At 39.6% G+C, this 23113-nt stretch overlaps 1 long non-coding RNA gene across 1 annotated transcript; it reads right to left on the bottom strand.

Moving 5' to 3' along the window:
• Positions 1 to 219: 219 nt before the first annotated feature.
• On the bottom strand, positions 220 to 2769 carry LOC135418544 (uncharacterized). Its single transcript, XR_010432508.1, has 3 exons — positions 2535 to 2769; positions 1628 to 1686; positions 220 to 269 (listed from the first exon to the last, which is right to left on the bottom strand). It is a non-coding gene; the product is annotated as an uncharacterized LOC135418544 (long non-coding RNA).
• Between the last annotated feature and the right edge of the window lie 20344 nt (positions 2770 to 23113).

Here is a 23113-nt window from a genome sequence, read left to right on the forward strand (position 1 = left end):
TAGGGAACTAATGTATATCAATAAATCATAAAGATGAGTAAAGTCTGCCCTTCTAGAGGGTTGGAATATCAATAAGGAAAACTGAAAGTGAAAAATGTATAAATAGTCACTAAAACATTTAGTTGCAACGTAGAATTAATTTTAATTTACAAGAATAGAAAGGTTTTCTGAGTTATTTTAACCCCACTCTTTTCCAGCTGGGAGGACGACATTATTTACCTGAACAAGCTGAGCAAGGTGGATGAGGTAATTGGAGTGCAGTTATTGTGCTGTAGAGATTATAGAAACCAGAATATTGCATGATTTATACACAGAAGTAATATTGCAAAACATGTTCACCTGTGAGAATCAATTGAGACTCAGCTCCAGCATATTTCAGACTATTTCTTGTGGGTGTTTGCTTGTTTAGATTGCTGGGATCTCTGCACTTAGAATTACTCCTACCTCAAATACAGAACAGAAACCATCTAATCATCTGTACCTGATAGGAAAAAATTCCCACAGCATGATTGCATCACTCTGGAAGCCCATTCCTTCCTCATCCTGCTGGTTATTCCCTCTCAGGTGAGTTTGGGGTAGCAGGAAAAAAGGGTGATGCCCCTCCACTCCCTCTGTGTGTAATGGTGGCAGGAGTTCTTTCAGTAATTAATCAATGCCCCCTTAGACAATTAGGGAATAATTCTCTATTTATATCCCGCTGAAATGAACTGGAATTCTTTTTATTCCAGCTGGGTGGAATCTGGTCTTTATTTCCTTTCCCCATACATGGAAGAGAGTTGTTCAGTGGGGTCAGCACAGGTCTGGGACATGTTTTACCCTGGGCATGAAGGGGACATGGAATTGCCAAAAGACACTCCTGTGCACAGAGAGAAGTTCTCAGGTGCTGTGAGAGGGAAGGAAAAATTTTTAGGGAAAGTCCTGGCTTAAATCAGAAAATCAAGGATTTTTTTTTTTTATAACAATGATGTTAAGGGTTAATTAGGTTTGGGGAGGTTTTGGTGACCAGTGTTTAAATGCTAATATTTCAAAATTCTGCAAACATATCTACCAGGAATATTTATTTGTCCCCTGGAAGTGTCCAGGACCAGGAGCATCCTGGTCTAGTGGAAGGTGTCCCTTCCCAAGGCAGGAGGGTGGAATGAGATGAGCTTTAAGGTCCCTTCCAATCCAAACCATTCCATGATTCTATTATTTATCAGCTTTCTTTCCAAGTCAGTAGAGTTAAAAAACAGTGAGCAAAGCAAAAGAAAGAGAGCAAATTCATGAAACTGCTCAAACCTATCAGGAAGAGGTGATAAAACCTATTCATGGCTGCAAAGCACTTCCAGTGGAAGCAAGACAAATCACTTCTTAATCCCTATAAACTCTTCAGGCACAATCAGGGACTGTCAAAGGAGCTGCAATTATTTACAAATTTGAGGGTCTTTCTCCTTCCAGCAATACAATTTATGTAACAACCCTAAGTGCTATTTCACTTGCATTGTCTTCATCACTTTTACACTTTATCTTCAAATAAAATGTTAAGTTAAGCAGAAAAATTCAGATGTGAAAGTGATGCAATGTCACAGAAAGGTCTTTTCCACATATTTCTTCCTCTCTATTTTGAAGAACAAACCAGCATCAATACCTGCTACCAATTTCCCTTCCTTTGAATATTGATTCCAGCAGTCCTGGTGGAGGGTTGACCTACAAGACATATTAAATTATAGCTTATTTTTGTTTGCCATTGTTTGTGCCTGCAATTTCTAGATTAAAAAAACTTATGAGGACATTAAGCAAAACTGAGCTTTTCAGGTTCATGAAGATCAAAGATTACACCATAATTTTTATTATATGCTTTATTATTAGTAGATAAAAAATAATGCAACCCCAGAGTTTTACTGAAAGACTTGGAAAGGCCTCTTATTATAGAAAATATGCCCATGTCTACTGGTTTATTCTTTCCCTCTCTGCTGGAATAGGTAAATATTCTATTTAATTTGTATTAGTGATAAGATCCCCATTAAAATCTAGGTTAAGCAGAGAATAAAAAGAATCTCACATGTTTTGGTGTATTAAGCAGGTTTTTACCTTTGTCCAATATGTGTCAGATCAGCAGAGCTTCACATAAGCAAGTTTTAATTACCCGAAATGCAAAATTAATAGTTTCTACATGATTTGAACAAACACTTATTTATTTAGATCAAAGAAAGCAATTAAAGGTATTTGGACAAATTTTAATTACACAAAACATATTTGTATTTCTAACCCAAAGCCAATTCTATTGAATGTTGTTTAAAAATGTATTAGTCTCATTCAGGGAGTATATTAATCCTAAAAGTTCTAGAAAAGTTTGAAGAAAAAGGACTTTTCACTTTGTTTTCTAACTCACACCACAGGAAACCACAAGAGGTGACCTTGGGGCTGATGTTTGACTCCTTTCTCACCCTTGCCATGGAAACCACTTGCTCATGGCACATAAATGGTCACCAAGAGCTGAGATGAAATCTGTAAGGAATGGTTCAGTGGACAGGATTCCAGGTTGAATTACACACCCTGGACCAATCCTCAACCTGGCATTGATTTAGGGCTTGGAAATCTCCTGAGCTTGATGTGTTTTATCCAAAATGGATATTTCCCAGAGAGGTTGGACCTAGATGACCTTTAAGGTCCCTTCCAACCCAAACCATTCTCTGCTCCCGTGACGTCTCATCTGTTACTTGGCTCAGCTTCTTCCTGAGCCCTCGTGCAACTGTGGCATCCTTTGGCAGGAATTCCAGCCCTTCCATGGCATTGTGTGCCTCCCACACTCTGTGCCATGGGCTGGCACCAAACCTAACCCCTCATGTGCCAGCTTCAGGCCCGTCCAACCCTCTCATGCTTCTTCCCCCTGAGCTCAGGGATGTTCTCAAGGAAGGTGACAAATTAGGAGTGCTTTTCTAGTCCTGGTTCCTGGCCAGACCTGGAGATTGGGCAGTGGGTTTTCCATCCCAGCTTCCATATATCCTGAGGAAGAAGGAAGCAGACACCATGGCATGCATATCCTTGGCTGGTCATAACTAGTGCAAACAAAATACCTGTTACTGCACTGAAAATGGCCTAGACTCCAATTCACCACATTCCCCTGGGCTACAAATGTACCCAAAATCAGGAGGGGTAGATACAAGGAGGAAGCAAGAAATCCACCAAGATATTATTTAATTTTTTTTAAAAATCAAATAAAAGTACGAGCAGAAATATGCAAACCTCCTACTGCTGCACAGTTCATATTTTCTCTGCATTTGGTGACACTTCAGCCAGCATTGTGGCAGAATTAACAATTTAATCCCAGCTCAGTGTCAGTACAGCCAAGCTGAGGCCTCTCAGACAGATGTGAAAAGCAAGTTGCTGTCCAGCAGCACAAGGGGGGGCTTCAGAAGAGTTGCTGGAGTGGAGACCATCAGGACTATGTCCCTTTGAACCGTATCTTGTTACCCTCCTGCCTCCCACAGTCCTTCCTCTAGTTCTTTCCCTTCACTGGGGTGCAACCTCTTATCACCAAGGAATTTGCTTTCCAGTCATCATCCACAAAAGGCACCACCCAATTTTCCTTTCTTTTTCAAGTGCTTCTCACGTCACAGAATCACATTCACAGAATCCACCAGGTTGGAAAAGCCCTCTGAGACCACTGAGTCCAACCTTTGACCCAGCCCCACCTTGTCACCCAGACCATGGCACTGATGCCATGTCCTGTCTCTGCTTAAACACCTCCAGGGCTGGGCACTCCAAACCTCCCTGGGCAGCCCCTGACAAGGCCTGACCACCCTTTCCAGGAGGAAATTCCTCCTCCTGTCCCACCTGAGCCTCCCCTGGCACAGCTGGAGGCCGTTCCCTCTCCTCCTGTCCCTTGTTCCCTGGGAGCAGAGCCCGACCCCCCTCAGCTCCCCCCTCCTGTCATGGATTCTGTTCTCTGTAAAAGGATTAGTGCATTATAGGGTCTCACCTCATTCAGGGGTCACATCGAGGATGAACCCCAAAACAAACAATAATCTTCATTTTACTTGAGATCATGTAATGTGGAAAGTTATTGGAAATAAACATAGAGCTTCATTCCTTCATCTTACAAAATGGATTTTCATAGTAGTTGTGCCAGAGGGGGTTCAAGTTGGATATTTGGAAAAATTTCTTCCCTGGAAGGAGTAGTTAGGCAGTGGAAAGGGGTGCCCAGGGAAGTGGTGGAGTCCCCATCCCTGGAGGGGCTCAAAACCCGAGCACTCTGCAAGCTGGTTTAGTGGCCATGGTGGGACTCAGTCAAAGGTTGGACTTGATGACCTTGGAGGCCTTTTCCAAATGATTCTGGAATTCTGTATTTCTGTACAAGGTTACATCAGTAAACTCCCAGCAGTGCAGGCTCACAAGGTTTTCACAGGACCGGTTTCAGGTCGAGGGGAAACACTAATTTCTGTGTGCTTGGGGTTGTTCAAGCCTTGCCCAGTTCCATCACAGTGAGTAGCACTTTATTCAGGGTCACATTCTAATTTTCCTAGGAATGTTAAATTATGTCTTTCCCTGTGATTTTGTACTTGAGGGAGTAACATAAGGCATGAAAAGCTACTTGATATGAGCAAAGGTTCAGGAATCAACCAGAGGGGTTGGAACCAGATGATCTTTGAGGTCCCTTGCAATCCAAACTGTTCTGTGATTCTATGACTACATGTAAGTGCATAATATTAAAGCATATTGGAGGAAAAGTGATCCTGAAAGATCACTTTTCAGGGTAGGATAACTATAGAAAGTAATTCAATTAAGAAAAAACCCACAAAACAAACCCCAAAGGCGCAAACAACCAAACAACTGCAAACTGTTCCATGTTCTACGAGCAGGAATTGCCTCTTCAGTTTTTTCTATTTTTGGTGCTTGTACACAACTTAGTTTGGATGTTTTTTTCCTTCCCTTCTGTAGATTTTAATCTAAATTAGTGTGAAACTAATGGATGAACTAGAAAGCCTCTGTTATATAGAGAGAAATAGATGTAACACCTTTCTATTTACCCAGAGCAGCAGCTTGTTATTGAGGAGTGAATTGACTATTGTGCTGTTCTGGCAAACACAAAGAGCCATTTAAAAGGTATAAAACCAGCTGCCCACAGAAATCCAGCACCATGCAGCACTTTTTCATCTGCTGCTGTACATCTGTTTTCAGGGGCTCCTTTAGCACATTCTCTTGCTGAAATAACGAGACAAAGAGACAAAAATGGAGCATTAGTGGCAGGGAAAGTTCATCCTACTGCTGCTGGATAAGGCACTGACACTGAACAGTAACAGACCAAACCAGCTCAGTCTTAGCTGAAAATGCCATTAATGTCATCTGTTCCTGCACATTCTGAGAGATGAACTCGCTGTATCAGAATTAAAAATAAAAAATGTCTTCTCCATGCAGAGGAATAAGCTGTTTTATGTTAGGAATGTTTTATGTTAACGTTTCTTTTTTTTTTTTAAGTATCTGTGCTTAAGCAGAAAATAAAGATAATTAAAATAAATCACAGTCTAAACAAATCCCTATCACTTTCCAGCTCCTCTGTTAGTTCTGTCCCAATGAAAGTAGAATGATTAGAAGAATAATTTAGAGGGGGAAAAGGTGAAATGATCTTTTGTGTTAAATCTGTTGTAAGAAAGCCTCCCAATAAGGAGGCAACATGATTTAATTCCATATTTGTAATACACTGGATTTGTTAGAGAGTTGTCAAATAGCATAACCTCTTGTTGGTGTTCCCTCTTAACTCATCCCAATCTCCTCAAAGGCTTCACTTACAAACCCTTTTTTCCTAATTCAGGCCAATGAAAACTCCTTCAAAAGAATAAACCTGTGTGAAGAGGACTGCTTTACTGAAAAAAAAGCAAAACAAAAAAAACCCCTAAAATATAGCAGAAATACCATAAATACTGAAATGTTAGTTCCTTTTCATTGCTGTATTTCTGCCACCAAAGGAAAAAAGGAAAAGGTTTGTTGATAAGCAAGGATAATTTATTTGAATTTTTTAAAAGGAATAGCAAAGATCCTTAAGTATATCATACCCTGGGCTAAATTGTGTTTCATTTTCAATTATTTGGATAAAGCTTTTTCCCTGTAAATAAGGTGTATCTATAATTTTGTCTGTATTGTTCTGCAGGAGCAGAGACACATCGACAGTGTGTGACAAAACAATGCTATCAAATATGAGTTTGTGGAAAAGGAAATGCATCCTCATGGTTCTGCACCTTTTACCTTTTGCAGTAAAAATACAGACCAGCTTTCACAGTGGGAACTCAGCAAATCCCCAGGATGCTCCAGCACTTGCTCCTTTAGAGCATTAATTAATGTGCTTAAATGTTTTTTTCGGAGCACAACTGGATTAGAAAGCAAATTGAATTGAGTGAATTGGAAACACAATCCAAGTTAGTGGTGACATTACGTTGGAGCAACTATTTAAATTAATAAATGTTAATTTAATATTTAATTTCTGCTGCTTTTTGGAGGGAATTTAGTGACAGCTGGCACAGCTGGCACAGCTGGCCAGAGCTGCTCCTTGGCTGGGCATCTTCTCTGCCAAATACTAAAGCAACAAGGAAAAAAAGACCCTTTTCAGTGTATCTAAAAACCCTTTTCCCACACCATCTGAGCATGGCAGAGTTATTAATGTATTTCTTTCCCTCAGAATCAATTGCTGCCTGATTGAAAGTAAAGAATAATAAGAATAATGAAAAAAAATATTATAAATTATGACGCTCGCTTTCAAGGGTGATACTGGGACTGGAACAAACCAAGCTCTACTGTCCCTGTAACCAACATTACAACAGGATTTAGGTGGTTCTGTTGTTCAGGTGACTTCAAAGGCTTTAGGATTCTCCATCATCTGGAAAATGCTCAGCAAAAGGAGGAGAGGACCTGAGTCACTGTTTACAAGGCTGGAGGATTTGCTGGTGCAGCACAGCACAAATAATCTTGTGAAGCTCCCAGCACTCTTCTTTCTTCTGCTTTTATTTTTTTTCTTTTTTTCTTTTCCCCCAGATAAATGTTCTAATTATTGTTATTTTGGCAGTCCTTTTTTAAATGTAAGCAATGAAAATCTTTTGTATTTTTACCAGAAAGAAGGAGGGAGTTTGAGTTCATCCAGAGGCATCTGCACCTGGCAAAAATAAAGCAGCCTGACATGGGCAGAGGTGGAGGAGCAGTCACTGAAACTCTTCATATTCAGGAGTAATTTTCCTCAGCTTAAAAGAAACAAAGACAACCAAAATATCCCAGAATGATATCACAGAATCTTCTGGGTTGGAAGGGACCTACAAGGATCATCCAGTCCAACTCTTAATGCAAGAGAAATTTTAAAGTGTAAAATCCAATGGGGTTTTTTTGTGTAAGACTTATTTTAATAGGTAAATTAAGGTTTTTTTTATTATGTACTTCCATCCCACCTGGAATTCCTATCGACATTTAACTCACTGGAAAAGCTGACTTTTTCAGCTAGAGGACTAAGAGCCTTTTCTCCATCTTTGAACAGCAAAATAAAATAAAAAAAAATAGCCTATTGAATCATTTGAACATTTTTCCTGATGTTTTCCAGTCTTGTGCCATATATTCTATTAGAAGTTTTATTTTATTTTATTTTAAGAACAAGATGGGTTTTTTATGGGTGTTAAAGTACAGTTTAACCACTTCCCTGGTATCAGGGGCAATCAAGCAACCATAGAATCATGGAATGGTTTGGGTTGGAAGGGACATTAAAACCCATCCAGTGCCACCCCTGCCATGGGCAGGGACACCTTCCACCAGCCCAGGTTGCTCCAAGCCCTGTCCAACCTCACCAACAGGTCCTTCTTTTGTTCCTTCACTTCATGCTGGAAAGATGTGGAGAGTGGAAAGATGTTCCACTCTCCCAGCTACCCTGGTTTAGATTCAGTTTTGTTCCCATACCCCATGAAATGGAAACTGCCATGGAAACCCTCATGGAAACCACCATGGAAACCCTCCTGCAAGTTCAACTGCTGGCCCAGGGTGTTGTCTTGGGGTTGAATTCTGCTCAACCCAGCCTGGTTCACCAACTCCAAACACACATCCTGCTTTTGGAAGCAGGATTTGAGGGACGAGCTGCTCAGTGGCCTGGAAATCTGTGACTCCCAGGCCATCACTGGAGAACTCTCAAAGCCCAGCCCAGCTTCCACGGGGCAGATTCTTCCAGACTTCCCTGAAGTGTGGAGCTTCTCCTGGGAAGCAGGGACAGCTCTCCAGGGTCTCTCCCCAGGGCTTAAGACAGAGATCTGTCTCCTGTCTTGTTTGGTGAGTTATATCAGCCTCTACTTAAGGATTATTTCTTTTGCTGGCTTTGACACAATATCTTTAATAAAATTGCTTTGATACAGTGCACTATTATACTCTCCTAGTAGCTTTTTACACTGTGTAGTAAATAATTATGGTTGAGATCTTCCATTGTTCATTTATCCATCAGCTGCACCTCAACCCTTCCCTGAGGAGCTCAGGAAGCCAGGGAGTCCTTCCTGCCCCTCGTGACTCAAGGGCAGGGCTCCTTTACTAACTTTGTCTGAGCCTTCCACTCCCTCTCCCATGACACAAGTAGGACCCTGGTTTCCCCTGGCCCAGGAGCTCTATCTGGCCTGTGAAAAGAGATGCAAGTCCTACGTTTTGCCACCTTGGGGTCCTCAATTTGGCCACAAAACCCTTCATCTTTCGTTTCACCCCTGAGTGATTCCAGACCTACGACTCACGTGATTTAGAATTCCAAACCTGCAGTGACCCAAACTAACCAGTGAGAAGCAAAAACATTATTTCTGAAAGGAAATAACGAAAATGTTTGATTGCTAGGTTTTGTTTTTTTTATCTCAATGAAAACATTATTATTTTAGCAGCATTAAATCAAAAGTGAGAGATTAGTATTCATTTCCATAACCTCAACAGGCACATAATGAGATTACTTCTATTTCCACAAGCTAAAGAATTACGTGTTTCTTTTGCACTTGTTCCTTGAGTTTTTGTTTGAAAAACAGGTAGGAAGTAAAATCTAAATATTTTCCAGCTACATAAATTTACCTTTTTTTACTATGGGGTAAAGAGAACCTTCTTTAAACATCTAAATGTCAAGAGCTATTAAATTAATACAGGTTTACCCTGTAGAAGGTGAGACACCAACAAACTGACAGTGAAAATTAATCCACACATTTGTATTTAAAAAGAACTTGATTCAGGGTTTAGGATGGGTTTAGCTGAGAGGACAGATGAGTTTTTTGAACTCATAAAAAATGTTTAAAAATGTGGGGTTTGCATATGTCTAGAAATTGAGATGGATAACAGGGATATAAAACAGGCCTCTCTTTGCTTTGCATCAGCTGAAGCTGTAGCAGAATTAATTGCCCCTAACACCTCTCATGTAAGTCTTCTGCATTAATGACAAAGTCATTTTTAATGCACTTTGAGTCTTACACTTTTCACCTTATTTTTCCTGTGTATTTGATACAAAAGTACCTGAAAAACCTGCACAAATTATATTCACTGAATGCAGCCACTGACTGGAAGGCAGCACGATAATTAAAGCTCATTAATTAGTTTTGTTTTTGCTCTCTAACCCCTTGCCAAGGAACTGGTAATCCTTCTAATCCTCCTCCAGTAGCCATGTCCTACCAATCCATCTTGTAGGAAGGATGGCAGTGCTGGATTTATTTCAGCATTCAAACCAGAATTAACTTTAAAATCATCCAGAAGAGATTTTTTTGGCCTGAAATCTCTGCCCAGTATCCCTGAGTTTTATTCCTTTGACCATGGATAACTCTCAAAGCAGGAGCTTGAGGGATTAATGACTTGTGTGTTGCTCAAGCCTTGAAGTAACAAAAGCTGATGGATCAATCTTTTGAATAATGACAAGGAAAATAATTGACAAATCTAGATAAGCCAATTTTTTTCTGTTATCAGCTGAATTTGCCTCATAACAACATCCCCTCATCACAATTCTCTCACTTAAGTGGGATGAGAATTGTGTGAAATCACCACAGTTCATGTAAAACATTTTTCTCCTTGATGTGCAGAGAATTGCAGTTTGAGGAGGGAACTTTTAAAGGTCTTGAGAACACAGAGTTAAATCAGACAACACAGGGAGAAAAAATACTGGTACAGAAAACTGAAAATCCTGCAGAAACAGTAACCTGTGCTCAAGGACAGCATATGTGAGGATATACAGAATATACAGAACAGAACAGAGGGTGCAGAGCAATCAAGATCAATCATCAAAGGATTAGTCATCAATGGTGAGAGGCAGCACTAAAATTGGCTGCCTTTAATTCTCTGGTGAAGTAAAACAGGTTAATGCTGTTGAGACAACATTTGCCCTGAGAACTCTCTTGTTAGGATCCAGCAAACATCAGAAATTAGGAAACTACTCTAACAAAACAGATTATTTGCTACAGAACGGGAGGGACAATAAAGGCACCTCGAGGAAAATCTGGTTTCATTGCATTATGTTAAACACAGATATATGTTTCAGTGAGACCCCTAAAACAGAGGACAAATATGTTGTTTCATGTCATCTTTTTCCTTAAACCCAGTATTTATTAAAATCCTGCATCAGAGGACTTTTAACACCTCAAACTGTAGTTTTCAAAATTCTATATGTGGCGTGGAATAAAGAAAAATCAAAATTACATTGCACAGCTGATTCGATGTAAAGATTCAAGATAAGGATACAGTTAAATATAAAGATACATTTGAATATTTCTCACGGTTTTATTCCAAACAAGACATGAGTTGTGTATAGTTACAGGGAAAAATGGAACATTTCCATGTATCTTCTGTTGCTTTCCTGGGATAATCTCATTGCCAATGGTGTGGCTTCTACATCCCCATATTTTTTCCCTCAACACAATATTGTAACTCAATATGGAATATTAAACTCTGATATAACACCAAGCTGAAATATTGTCTTACTGTTACAGCAAATTAGAATAATTCTTATTAAATTAAGAGCTGTTGTACTACTGAAGATGAGAAGTAATTCTTTTTATTAAATTTTCATTGTGGAAAGGATGTATTTCCTGAAATGCTGAAGCATTCCCAGAAAATGTTTTGTTTTACAGTAACTGGTGCCAAAATTTGCAGGATTAGCCACATAATTCCTGGGCACTGCATCTCTTCAACTCCTCACTGCCTTTATTTCACAGGTCTCAAGAACTGAGCAGAAAGTTCAACGCTCCTGAAATCTCCAATAAAGACCCAAAACCCTGTGAAGTTCTGGTTTAGTGTGGGCACTAGCTGGAAAATTTAAACCTCCAAGCACTCAGGAGTGAAATGGGCTCTGAGGGGTTTTTTTTTCAGTGCTGAAATCCGGCAGAAACAGGTTTTTGGGGTCCAGTAGGAGACCCTCACCCTGCACAATGAGAGGAGAGATGCACAAGATATCAGGGGCAGAGGAGACTCCAGCTCAGTTAAGAAAATCAAAATAAGTATTTTTTAAATTCCCAGACTGACCTTTCTAAGGTGATTTGTGAATCACCCAAAGCCTCTCTCCCTCGTGGCAGAGCATCAGAGTTTCAGAGACACACACTGATATCTCTCCCAAGTCCAACCTGGTTATTCTCTGCATGGACAACATAAATTCAGGAATTACCCAGGAACTGTCAGTCCCAAGACTCTCCTCAGACTCACAGAAGAAAATTACCCATACTTCCTAAAGGAAGTAAAATAAAGGCAGAAGTTCCTTAGGAGTCAGAAACTCTGTTATTCTTCTCCTTAAATTCAAAAAAAGAACTAAGTTGAAAGTTTTTCTTCAAGCAAATGGAAAGAAGGCTCTTCTCAGGGCTCCAGCAGTTCAACAGCTTAATCTTTGACCTCTTATTTCATGATGAGCCTCAGAGCAGATTTTTTAGGAATAAATGAATGGCAAATCTGTTGTGATTATTTTTCTGGTTTTTTTGGTCAGAAAACTACTCCTGGCCTTTAACAGAGGTGGCAATTTGCTTCTTGAGGAAAAAGCAAAGGGGATTACAAAACAATCATAGATTTGAAATGATTTGTCTGGGGAATAACACATCATCTGTGCTCAGCAGCCTCCTGAGAACTGTGTGAAGTGCTTTAATCAGTGCATTTCACACATACTTTTCAGCTCTGCTTTAGGTGGCTAAATATGTAGTTGGGATCTTTTTGTTAGTTTGTTGTTTGGGGTTTTTTCTCCCATATTTTGTCATAATCACTAGTGCTGGAACCCACTGGAAAAGGAGAATAAAAAATAACAAAACAAACCCAACAAAATGATTTTTTTCTTTTTTTGCTGCTAGAAATATCAATTTTTTTTTTTTTACATAATCATTGTGTCTTTTACTCTGAGTTCTATAAGCCTCTAGGTGGTAAAAAAGCATGAAAAGCAGAAGGAAGGAATCATTTTTTTGGCATGCAAGGCTGCTGCTTCTGGCTAATTCCAGGACACACCTAGTTAAGTGAATTAGTAGATGTTGCCCTTTTCCCCAGCAACTTTAAAGAAGATAATTGAGGAGCACAGCAAGTGGAAGCCACAGTGGTTGGGCAGATAAGGGCACCCCTCAGAGCTAAAAGACACAATAGCTGCTGTCTGGGACTGTGCACACAAGGCACCGAGGCAGAGGATGATTTCACTCATGAACATAAAAGCACATAAAGCAGGATTAAAAATATGAGCTCACAATAATAATTACTAGAGCAATACCAGCTAGTTTGGAGCTCAGGCACACAAATCCAGCAGAATGATGGAGGCAAACTAGGCTTTTTTTATACCTAATGGCCCTGTAAATATATTATTGCCGTGGCCAGGAGATGACCTCTGGTTTTATATCAGCTATCCCTGATGCCAACTGTGCAGGACTCCACTGTTGGGTTTGTTATTGGCTTGTTATCTCTTGTTACAACCTGCAGCTTCACTGGGGGACAGCAGCAAGCAGCTCAAAATCCAGGCACAGAGTCAAAGCACGAGCCCAGAATTAGAAGCAGAGCCAACACTGGGTTGCACTGAAAAAACGAGACAGGACGAGAGGAAATGACCTGCAGTCACACCAGGGGAGGTTTAGGTTGGACATCAGGAAAAAATTCATCACAGGAAGGGTTGTAAAGCATTGGAGGGGCTGCCCAGGATAGTGGTGGAGTCCCCATCTCTGGAAGTGTTAAAAAAACTGAATCATCTTATGAAGGGGACAAGCTGGGAAAGGAGGGAGAGGAAAGAAGTCGTTCACTTCAGTTTTCACAGGATCCCAGAATGTGCTGAGTTGGAAGGGATCCACAGGGATCATCCAGTTGTGATAAACACAGGGGATAATTCGTGTCATCCTAGGAAAGAAGAAAACAAATAGATTGTAAAACTTAATTGCACCCCCACAAAGACAGAAAACAGGCCAACCTTCCCTGTCCCCCTAGCCAGGAATTATGTCCAAACTGGGTCAGGTCAAAAAGCTTGCTGGTGCCTCTTATTGAAGAACACACGAATTTATAACTTGACGTAGAGATAACAAATTAGTCTTAGCTGTGAGAATAAACATATGTCTAATACCTGGGATAGCCATGTAAAATGTATATGCATGTGATATAATGAATATGTATGGCAAGTTTGAAATAAATCTCAGACTCCTGCCCTGTATCAGGGTGGCAGGCCTAGGAGAGGGTCTGTCTCCTCCTGTCACCACAGCGCTGTTTGCTTTTACCATATAATAAATTCTATCATTGTAGCTCATGTCAAGTATCAGGCTGTCCCTGCCCCTCCTTCCAGTCCAAAATATTTATAATTGTACAAAGAAAAGGCTTGAAATACCTAATCTGAATTGATATCAATGAAAAAGCCAGGATTTAATGACTAAATTGTTTTAATGAGCTTTGGATCTGACCATTCACTCAATGAAAATGTTACACAGTGAAGTGTTTTTATGAATTTAGAGCTTCTTACCAGTTTTGATGAGCATCAAAACTCCCCTTATGCAAATTCCTGAGTTTAAGTCTCTCTCTTGTCTTTACTTTTCGTATTAGAAAGAAGGAATCAAGTACATATCTTAAAATTCAAAGTGCTGTCAACTAAGCAAAATGGTTTGTCTGTAAGAGAAAACTTTCTTTTTTTAAGATCTAGCTCTCTATTACACAAATAAGACAATCAGTGACAGATAAAACTCCCAGAATAAGGGGCTATTTAAGTTGCTAAAATATAGGAAAGAAAAAGAAAGTGAGTGGTTAAAATGCACAACTTCAGACTTTGGTCAATCATTTTTAATGATAAATTTACCTTAAAGAAGGCCTTGTGAAAAATAGTGATATTTTCCAGTGACTTGCCTTGACGTGTGGGGAATCATTGAAAGGAGAAAAAAAAAGGATGGAAATAGAAGTACAAAACAATTAATTAGTGCTGGGGTATTTTCTACGGATATTTTTTTCAGATGGAAGATAATGATTAACTTCAAGCCTGTGACCACGTTTTACTGCCAGTTTGGCACACTGAGGACAATGACAGGTTGCCATTTGTCCCAAGAGGAGCAAAATCCTGGTGTTTAAGCTCTACCTGCTGTCATCTGATTGAAGATCTCCCGTGTTTCTGTCCTCTGTCCTGTCTCTGGACACAATTTCACAGAAAGGATTTGGTTGGGGCTCAGAATTAGGGACCTATTTGTAAAAAGCCATCAAACTTCCCATAAAGCTGCCTGATGAGTTTATTGTCAAAAAACATTAAACACAACTTGACTTAAATCTCAGTCCATGGAACCATATTTCAAGGGGGAGGGGACAGTAAAACAATAATGAGGAACATTCTGGGTTTATTCAGCTGTTTCAGTTTCTTAATTAGATGTCATAGTTGATTGCAGGAGGTTCAGGATGTTCTGTGTTCTTCACACTGAAACTTCTAATGAAACAATCATTTTAATTATCTTTTTCTGCATTGCTGCTCTGATTTCTGTGCTAAGTTATTGGACACAAAGCCAATTTTTAAAATATAGATAACTCAATTTATGGATGTGTCTGTGTATAATTGATTTGATTTCCAACATAACTACGATTACAGGAAGATGCACTGACAGACATCTCAAAGCTCCAGGGTGTCCAGAATGTGGCCAACTCCTCTTCTCCCTGGAATTACAGACTCTTCCTCCACATCTAAATCCTGTCACCTGGTGGGAAGAAACAAGGCTTTGTTTGCCATGATTAGCAGATTCCATGAACTTCTTGATTTCTCCCACTACGGCTAATTAATCAAATTATAAATAAATGATGATTAAATATAATTTAAATCATAATTTTAAAAAAAATTATGATTGAATTCCTTGCCCTTTGCTACCAGCCCTGAAAATCCTGAAGACATTGCTTTCTGCTCAGCCTCTTGCCATGTTTTCCCTGAGTACAATTGTCAGGAATGATCTCCAGGCAGATGGAGCCCCTGCAAGGCTGGAAATTCCCCCTGCAGTTCTGTTAAGTGACAGTTTCATCCCAGGGAAAATAAAGCAGCTTCACACCATCTGATCCTGGTTAATGTGACAGCCCTGACTTTAAAGTGAATTAACATGAGCTCCTTCCCATCCCGGGAATCCAAATTAGGGCCTGGAGAAAGGGGAATGGAAATTGGATTTCAGATGTTACAGATGCACAAAGGGAAGGAGATTTCATTTCTCTTTTCCATGAACCAGAAGCTCCCCTGACCTGAAACCAGGAGTGAAAACAGAGCCAGGAGCTGCAGATCTGACCCAGAGAAGGGGTTTAGTCCACGCCCAAAATGGACTTTAAAACAGAACCCCAAACCTTAAAAAAAATTCCAGATATTCCCTTTGGACTTTCTTTGATGATCGAGGTAATTGCAGCTTTATGAGAGAGGAAAAGTGCAATAGGGCTTCTTATTTTAATACTTTTTTAATACTTTATCTTGGAAATGAGAGCTGATGGTGGGAATTTAGGGAGAGGTGAGAGGAAAATTGTGAGGATTATCTCCATCTTATGCTGCTGAAACAAAGGAAACAAACCCTCCAAATTTAATCAATCCTGGAAAATCTAATTTACAAAACTTGTATTTCGACAACATGGGGTGAAGACTGAGGAGACATTTGGGGTTAATTGCAGCTAAAAAGCTATTTGGAAAATAAATTTCATTCCATGTGAAATGCTGCCATGGAAGATTTCTGAAAAGCAAAATCTGATTTTTTTTTTTCCAAATTCGGTGAGTATTCTAATTGATTCAGCACCATGAAAAACCACATTCCAAAAAATAAAAAAGAAAGGTTTTTAAAATATTTCAGCATTTTCATGTAGACATATATAATGTCAAAATATTTTAGACTAAATGTTAATAATGCCTTATATCACCTGAACACATAGGCTGATAAAATCTACATTTTGATTTTGATGAGTGATCCAAAAGACAGCTGAGACAAACAGGCCATTTTTTTTCTCAAATTAGTGAAAGGAAACAAATTCAACTTCATTTTCAAATGTTGCCCTGTTTGTTGGAGCAACTCTAGTTCCCAAAACCTTTGGGGTTTAATGAAATTCCATTTTCAAACTAAAAGATATCTTAAAAAAATGTTTGGGTTTTTTTCAACCATGTTTGATTATCAGGATACAGATTCCCACCATGTTGATGCCTCAATATTCATTCAAGTCAGGAAATCCCATATTTCACTGGGAGATCAGTCCAGTCAACAAATTACGTGGGTGCACTTATTTTTCTTCATAATAAATAAGTAAATATATAAATAAATATAGAAGTGAATAAATATATAAAGTAATATATATTTATCTATATAATTAAATAAAGAAATACGTAAATAAATCGTCTCATTCAGCCTTGAGTGATAAAGAACTTAAGTAAATAAATAGGTGTTGAGTCAGGACCATTGTCAGTGTTTCAGATTCTTCCAATTACCCTTCCTGGAGTGCAGTTCATCACCAAAATGTTTTGTTTGGGTGACTTTAAACCAGAAATAATTAAACTCACTGAGCTATAGGGACCCCAAACTGAGCCTGTGGAGCTTCACGTGGAACTTCAGAATCAGAATGTGAGTGACAGGAACTAGAGCTTATTTTATATTTGATTTGTAAGACTTTTAGGTCTTACAATTCTTAATAAATTGGGCAAAACTTCTTAACAAGACATTAGGGAAATTCTCCAGGTCAGGAAAAGTCAAATTATTTACAGCACCAAGTGGATTTAAGTGCAGAATTTGCTCCTTGGAAGACTCCTTTCTTACCTTTCAAACAACCTTAAGGTGGATCTCTTGTGTCCTTTGGTTATTAAATGATTTCTCAGGCTAAGAAAAATTGAAAATTTGACATGAAAAAATATAAAAAGTATATTTTATATATTATAATAATTATATATCATAATATATTTGTAACATATAATATGATGTAATTGTAGAATATATTATAACAGCACATTTTTATATATATTATAACAATATATTAAATAAACATTGAAAGTTTTCATAGGGAAAAAAAAGGAAGCAAAAATTGGAGACTGAGACTTCAACTCTCTGCCCCATTAATCTGCACGTCTCTCCATTTTGATATTAATGTCATCAGAATTCTCTTCTCATGCTGAGAAAAGGGGCTGCAGCCTTTCCTGTACAAATAATCTCCTCAAAGAAATCTGTTTTCTATTTATCCCTTCAGTTCTAGCACAGTGACGAAGGTTTGCTGGTTTGTTTGTCCCAGCTGAGCAATTCTAGGAGGCAACTCTGATTTAAGTACTGCCCTGGGGCAAAAATGTTCCATATAAATATATATGAATATATATATATATTCACATTGTTGAATTCTTGTGTTGACCATTGTCTCTCTCTGCCAGACATCACGATTTCTTTTTTAAAAAAATTATTTTTTTTGTCTTCATCTCCCCGAAAATCTCCTGGGACAAACTCACAGTCAGTTATTTCTTGCTTGTCCTGATTTTCCTGGGATCACTCTCCCTAACTGCCAAACATCCTGGAATGGGATACGGCACAGACATCCTTCAAAAGCTCCCAGTAGGTTGTTTATGTAAATTAATAAATTTCTTAAGTTTATACAGTGGAGACCAAAGCCATTTTTCCCCTATGCAGTCCCCCAGGAATGCTCATGGTTCAAAGGGAACGATTTACACTTTCTAAAGGAGTATTTTTCTAACCAATGTGTATTATTTAGGCTTTTATTGCTAAGCTAAACCAAACCAAAAGCAGGTTCTTAAATATTGTGTAGCTCTACGTATGAAACACGTGATTTACAGGATGTATGGAAGAGTCCTTGTGGAATTTCTGTCAGAAATAGTAATTTTAATGGATCCACGTGGATGTTTTCCAGCCTGGTTATAGCAAATCCATGTGGCTCTAGTCAGTGCCACAGAATTGACTTGCATATGTATTTATCTTTAAAGCTAATAATCTGCTAATGATTTAGCATTTAAAGCACTTTAAAATATTGCCTCTTAAAGCTTCTAAAATAATTTCCACATCTAGATTTGAATGCGTTTGAATTTCTTTGGGTTGCCTGGGCATTTTCCTTTCTGTTAATAGAAATTTCAAAGTGCATATAGGGACAGAGACTGCAGTGGAATTTGACAAGGCATAATAAAAGCTGCTAAGGATGGGGAAAAATAAAATATACACAGTGTAACCACCTTTCTGGGAACAAAAGCATTAACTTTTCCCTTAAAGCTCTAATGATTTATCATGTAAGTCTACTTGTGACTCTATTATCCCACTGATATATGAGGGAGGTGCACGTTAAAATCCCATTAATACCCTGTGCCATTGATAAAATAGACTCTCTGAGCTTACAAATCACTGCAAGGAAAAACAATTGTGCTTCCAAGCCTTGCTCTGCAAAACATTATTTGGTTGTGTTGCACCAAAAGTGCTGTGCAAACAAGAAATGAATCACAGGTTGTTGCACAGGAACACCTCAAAGTGTAAGAATGGGCAGAAAATTGGCTTTGTCATCAGGTTTTTCCTCTTGTAATCTAATCCCACAACACCAAATTATACAAAAAAAAAAAGATGATTTAACAATTCACTTCATTAACAATGACTTCATTCTAAGTTTTGATTCAGTTATGTCAGAGGTAAAAGGGTAGCAGGAGCGTTTCTGGGGATGTTGTGTGGACAACTCTGGCTCAGCAGTTATTTGGATGTCTGTGAAGAAAAGTCCCGTGAAAGGACTTTTTGCAAATCATTGAAGCAGAGAAAGTTTTCTGAACAAATGAGCCAACAAGAGACAAGGGGGGTATGGAGGGTTTAAGTAAAAAAAAAAATCAAGCCAACAGCACATAAAAGGGAAAAAAGGAGAGAGGAGGGTTCCATATGGGGTTGAAGTGTAGATGTCTGCTCTGGAGGGTTCCACCATGGGGTTGAAGTGTAGATGTCTGCTCTGGAGGGTTCCACCATGGGGGTGAGGTGTAGATGTCTACTCTGGAGGGTTCCATATGGGGGTGAAGTGTAGATGTCTGCTCTGGCTTGGTGTTCTTTGTGGGCTGCAGGGAATCCCTGCTCCACCGTGGACTTCTCCGTGGGCTGCAGAGGAATGTCTGCTCTGGTGCCTGAGCACCTTCCCCTCTTCCTTCTTCGCTGACTTTGCTGTTATCTGTGTCATTTATCACTTCTTTTTTTTCCCCCTCACTCCTCTTCCTATGGCATGTTTCTGTCCTTTCTTAAATATGCTTTCACAGAGGTGTCACCAGTGCCACTGCAGCCACACCTGCACCCAACATACCTTGGAAACCAAGGACAGAGATGCCACATTGCTTCTGGCAACCTGTTCTAATTCTGGATTCCGTCAGAGTGACTTCTCTTCCTCTTTGTATCAAATTGGAACAACCCCTGTTTCAGTTTAAGGCTGCAATGTTTTGTTCTCCTGCTGTGCTCCTCAGAAAAGAGGAGCTTTGGGGTGACCTGACTGTGGCCTTGCAGGACCTCAAGGGGACAAAAGAAACATGGAGAGACTATTGACATGGGATGGAGGGACAGGACAATAGGAAGAATGGCTTCAAACTGCCAGAGGACAGTGTTAGATGGGATATTGGGAAGGAATTCCTGGCTGGGAGGGTGGGGAGGCCCTGGACCAGGTTGCCCAGAGAAGCTGTGGCTGCCCCTGGATCCCTGGAAGTGTCCAAGGCCAGGTTGGACAGGGCTTGGAGCAACCTGGGCTGGTGGAAGGTGTTTGTTTTTTTTTAAATGATTACCATTAATTTATGATTAATCATCAATCAATCAGCAAAAGGCAGTTGCCTCTGTTTTCTCCTTAGCATCCCACAGGTACAGCTTCATTCCCTCTCTTGCCTGCAAAGCTTTCCCTGTCCCAGCTGGACAAGCCTCAGGTTCTTCTCCTAAGGCACAGAGCCCAGGCAGGACCATCCTGATGGCTGTGGTGGATCTTTTTTGGACACCAGCTGCCCATCAAACCTCTTCTCAGCTCAGCAGGACAGGGTGGGGGAAATGAGATGAGATAAAAACCTCCTGGTCAAGGAAAGGCAGTCTGATAAAGGGAAGGCTGAAGGAAATGACAAACTGTGGGGACAGTTGCAATGGCAGCAACCAGCTTTCTCTGGGTGCTTGAATTCAGCCCACCTTGAGCTTCTGAAGAGATCCCTGCTTGTGTACATCCTCTCCCACTGCTGGAAGCTCCTCTCCTCCTGATCCCTCGGCACAAAATTCGGGGAGACCTTGGCAGTGAGTTCCAGAGCTCAGAAGGATTTATTATTTCTGCCTTTTCTGTGTCTTGTGGCCCTAAATCACCCTCCCCCTTCACCAGCAAGTCCATATTTTCCTTCTTAATCCTTCTACTGATGCTGGAGCAGTAACAGCTCTCCTTCTTGCCCTTGAAACTCTTAAAAATCCCAACTCTAGCTGATCTCTGGCTTTTCTAACATTATCCCCTTATATCCATGTATTTCTGTCTCTCCTCTGCCATCTATGCTCACATCCACCTCTTGTATGTCCACCTCCCATCAAAGCTCCCCCTGAATTCCTTAGATATACTCCTTGGGATCCATGCACTTGACTGACTGAACACTGGGATGCAGCAAAGATGCAGGTTTTAGGTCCACTGGGATTGTCTGTGTCTAAAATTGCAAAATATTTTTCAGAGGAGGAATACATCCTTCCACCTCTTTCTCGCCGTGTAAAGACAATTCATTTTCAAAGTTCCTTAAAGACCCCACAAGCTAAATTTCAGCCCACAGTGGAACTTTTCTGTGCTGATGAATATTTCTGGATCCTATTAATTTCCCAGGAGATGTTCCCAAAGGTCACTGCAGTTAACGGCTGGAATGTTGGCAATCCGGGAGGTGGAAAGAGCAACTTTAACAAGGAGAGGCAGAGAAGAGGTTGAAATCTTGCAATGCCCTCCTTCCTTTCATAGCATTAAAATTAACCAAAGCAAGCAGGTGCCTTGTTTTGGTTTTCAGTCAGAGGGAGGATGTTTATGATTGTGTTGCACTTTTCCCCAAATGTGGAACATTGGCTGCATTTGGAGCCCTTTGAAGCCTTTCCCTCAGTGATCCATCAAGCTGTACTACATTGAGCTGTCAGGCAAAGCATGGAATGACTAAACTTCTCAAAAAACCAGATGTTAATGGCTCTTGACAAGGAAATATTTTCTTATCACAAAATTATGAGACGCCTTTAGGGCTGTGAGTGAGACATAAACAACATTCATCCAACTTAAATTCCTTTTTCATCTGACTCAGGAGCTGTGCAGGTGGCTCCTTTCTGTCCTTACAAGAGCTGTGGTCAATTGAGAATTAACTTTATAGTAATAATATCGAATGGAAAATAACATCAAAACCAACAAATAATAATTAAAATTGAGAATAAACAGTATTTTGGTGAGGGAGAGGGTGTTTTGTTTTGCTTTTTTTTGTGGTGTTTTTTTATCACTGGAATAGCCCATCTACTCGAATTTGGATGTAGCTGGAGCTTTTAAAATAAGACTGGATTTTTTCCTAAAAGATCCAGTCTTGCTTCACCAGTTTCTCTTTCTTAATATTGCTCTCTTGCACAGCTAGAAAAAGTACAAATTCCATCACCATAAAAATCACTGGGTAGGGTTCTTACAGCTACTTATTATGCAGGAATCAGATGAGAAAGTCATAGGTTGAGTAAGTTTAAAATTGAGATAATAGAATTTTGTACTTACACAAGAATTTCCCCCTAGAAACAGTGATTCTCTTCTTAAATAAAAAAAAAAAAGTGCTTTTACAAACGAAGAACAAAAGCTTATTTATATTCCATCTATAGTATCAGGACTGCTGCATTTCTGGGAGCAACTCAGTGAAATTTCATAGTTTGGATTTAGAGGAAATCAAATTACGTATTTATTTTTTTAAATAATTGCTCCCAGTTTCTGATTGATTATGACTGAGCAAATTTAGTGACTCAGTTTTGCCAGCCGAGCAGGCTAAAGGGAATAATTCATCCGAGCACATTCCTACAGAGACATTGAAGCTTCCAGGGCCAGTTTTATAATTATTTTGTTTAATTATGTGCCAGGCAGGAGTAACAAATAAATTGATTTAAGATTTAACCCGCTGGTTGAAGCAACCTGGTCTGGTGGAAGATGTCCTTGCCCGTGGGACTGGATGAGCTTTAAGGTCCCTTCCCACCCAAGCCATTCCATGGTGACTCCAGGAACCTGAAAGAGCAAGTTGTTGAATTTAAACATTGCAGTCTTCTTTTTCTGATGGAGTGTGGTTTCAGTTCTGAATGGAATCAACGTATTACAACAAAAGCTTTAATTTCTCCAGTCAAGGCACATTAAGGCAATTAATTGCCATAATGAACAGAGGCAAACCTGAGTCATGGTCATCCCTGAGGGAAACTGGAGAAATCTTTATGTAAGGTAAATGAATGACAGATTTTTGAGGTTGTCATTGTAATCCTAACAGCGACTTAATGTATTTTGTCTTCTCTCTAACACCAGTAGGCATTTCTGGACAGCCATGTGGTATCAAAGGGAAACACAACGCCCTTTTGCAGATTCTAATCCTCTCACAAGAAGTGCCCTTTGTTCCAAGCCTGGGTTTGGAATTGCAGTTCTACCTGCAAAGAATTTCAATAGATTCCACCTCTGCTCCTTTTTACAGGCACAATTCCCTTTCAAGCAGTTTCTGAAGGAGAGTGTTTTCAAGATCTGAGCTGACAGAAAAAGTGGACCCTTC

Source organism: Pseudopipra pipra, chromosome 9, assembly GCF_036250125.1.
Source record: "Pseudopipra pipra isolate bDixPip1 chromosome 9, bDixPip1.hap1, whole genome shotgun sequence".
Lineage (NCBI taxonomy): Eukaryota > Metazoa > Chordata > Aves > Passeriformes > Pipridae > Pseudopipra > Pseudopipra pipra.